The following is a 2457-nucleotide window of genomic DNA, read 5'->3' as shown; positions in this document are numbered from 1 at the left end:
TGGTGACCACACAGGACTGTTTCAACTACCACTAGCAACCTCAGTTGCTTTTGTGTGCTGATAATGTGTGTGTGTGTGTGTGTGTGTGTGTGTACTTTTTTTTGTAAAAGTAAATGTAACATAGACTTGACAAGATTGATCCCAACCTTCTAGGGCCAGCAGCTCCTTTAGGGTCAGAGAGAAAGTAGGGTTAAAATCACCATGAGGTTACTTTCAATCTCCACTGGAATGACTATGCCCTCAGTTACCTAACTGCAGGAAGAGTGCAGGACAGGTTCCAGGAACAAAACTGGACTGCAGCTTCTCCTCGTTGGTCATACCACAGCACAGTTCCTCCCCGACTTCTTCCTAAGCAGACCCTTAGTAAAGAAAGACCTAAGAAAAACTATAGTTACTATCCCTCAACTCTCTTGGTACAGGGAGCTGTCCCTCCATGTGGTCTGAGAACCTGCACACCCAGAGGTGTTATTCTGACTAGATTCTATGAAGGGAGTGGGTACTACAATGAAAACAGGAGCCACAGGCCCCCCTCTGCAGCTAAAACTTAAACTTAAGATCCTAAAGACGTAGTCAGTGTGGCAGGTGCTGGGGAGGGTGCAGGAGGCAGGAACAGGATCAGGCAGGGAGGGTGTCAGGGTAGGAGTCTGTCTCCTGACCTTCACTTCTTCACCTTGCCCTGAGCAGCCATAGCTTCCATGGCTTTGGGCATGGTCTCCTCGTCTCCCAGGAACTGTATGGGCTTGATGGGCTTCAAGTTCTTGTCCAGTTCATAGATGATGGACATGCCCGTGGGCGGGTTTAGCTCCATGATGGCCTCTTCTGAGAGACCCTACAGATGTTTAACAACGGAGGCTGTTGCCATGGGCGGCAATCAAGACCCTTTTCCCCTCCTTGATCAGGGGGACAATTCCTTCATTTCAGAAGGGCAGTGCTCTGGCAATAGTGTCCTTCAGGCTCTCACAGGAGGGTAGCTGGTCCTCAGTAAGGTCTGCGTACCTGCGATCCTTGCTGATGTTGCTGTAGAAGGGGTGATCAGGCTCCATGGGAGGCAGTGGGACATCGTAAGGTCATCTCCAGATCTTTACCTGGGCCTCACCAGGCTTAACAGCAGCTTCTGCTTTATTGAGACCTGTTGGACCCCCATAGTGTTGCTCACTGAGGCGCCAAGTCCTGACCACTGGCAACCACATCTGGTCAATGGCATCCAGGACTGTCCAGAGGGTCCGGATTCCTCTCTTCTGCACAGAGGTGAAGCGGATGTCAAATTCATAGCCAGCATCTCACAGCGCCTGCCCACCGTGCTTTGCCTCCTTGTGGCCTGCTGGGCTCAGGTCGGCCTCGTACCAGCCACTGAAGCGGTTCTCCAGGTTCCAGGCGCTCTCACCATGCCGGATCAGCACCAGCTTGTGGGCAGCTATGGCGACGGGCAGAGGACGAAGCAGCAACTCTCTCTCTGGTTTTTGATTGTATTTGAAGATGGGAGCTCTCAGCTTCCTGCTCCTGTCACCACCATGTCTGCCAAGATGGATGCTCAACCCTCTGGAACTATAAGCCAAAATGGTCTTTCTTCCAGAAGTTGCTTTTAATCTTGGTGTTTATCCCAGCAGCAGGAAAGGTGACTAATACAAGATGGTTACCTTTGAAAACTTATTAAAGTTGGGTGTGACGGTGCACACCTTTAACTCCAGCAATCAGGAGCCAGAGGCAGGCAGATCTCCATGAGTTTAAGACCAGTCAGGACTACAGGGTTAGCAGATAAGACCCTGTCTCAAAAGGAAAAAAGAAATTTGTTGCTGATTATACAAATTCAATGACTTTGCATGTTGTGGGGTTTTTTTTTTTTGCATTCAGTAATTTGCTAAGCTATTATTAAAAACAATAATTTCTCTATACTTTCTAGTGTTCTCTGGTTACTATTGCACATGTGGATAATAGATATCCATTTTTTTTCTGGTCCCTGTAAGAGGTATGCAGTGTGTCACTGAGAAGAGAGTCTGCCTCCTGATGAGCCTTTGAAGGTTAAGGAGACTGTGTTTTATTGGACAAAGGATTCATATTTGTATCTGTCTTGAATGACTAGTAAGATTTAGTTAAACCTTTTATTTATTGAGAGACAATGGTTTTTCTCCTCTAATCTGGCAAGGTGGCAAATCTATTAGTTAATTAGCTATCTAATGTAGAAATGATCTTGTCTACTTGAGATTAATACAATTTGGTCAGGTGTCATTTCTTTTTTTCAGAGAAAGGGTTTTACTATATAGTCCTGGCTGTCCTGGAACGCAGTCTGTAGACCAGGCTGACCAGGTCCAAGATACTGAGTGCTAGGATTAAAGGTGTGTGTCACTATGCCTGCTTTCTCTTCTCTTTCCTTTCCTTTCCTTTCCTTTCCTTTCCTTTCCTTTCCTTTCCTTTCCTTTCCTTTCCTTTCCTTTCCTTTCCTTTCCTTTCCTTTCCTTT

The 2457-nt window shown here is 46.7% G+C and overlaps 1 pseudogene; it reads right to left on the bottom strand.

Moving 5' to 3' along the window:
• Nucleotides 1-658: 658 nt before the first annotated feature.
• The window catches only part of LOC110331830, a 7390-nt pseudogene continuing 5591 nt past the window's right edge, over nt 659-2457 (bottom strand).

This window comes from Mus pahari, chromosome 14 (genome assembly GCF_900095145.1).
Source record: "Mus pahari chromosome 14, PAHARI_EIJ_v1.1, whole genome shotgun sequence".
Lineage (NCBI taxonomy): Eukaryota > Metazoa > Chordata > Mammalia > Rodentia > Muridae > Mus > Mus pahari.
Note: the sequence above shows the minus strand (reverse complement) of the source record. Positions and strands in the feature narration are given on the sequence as shown.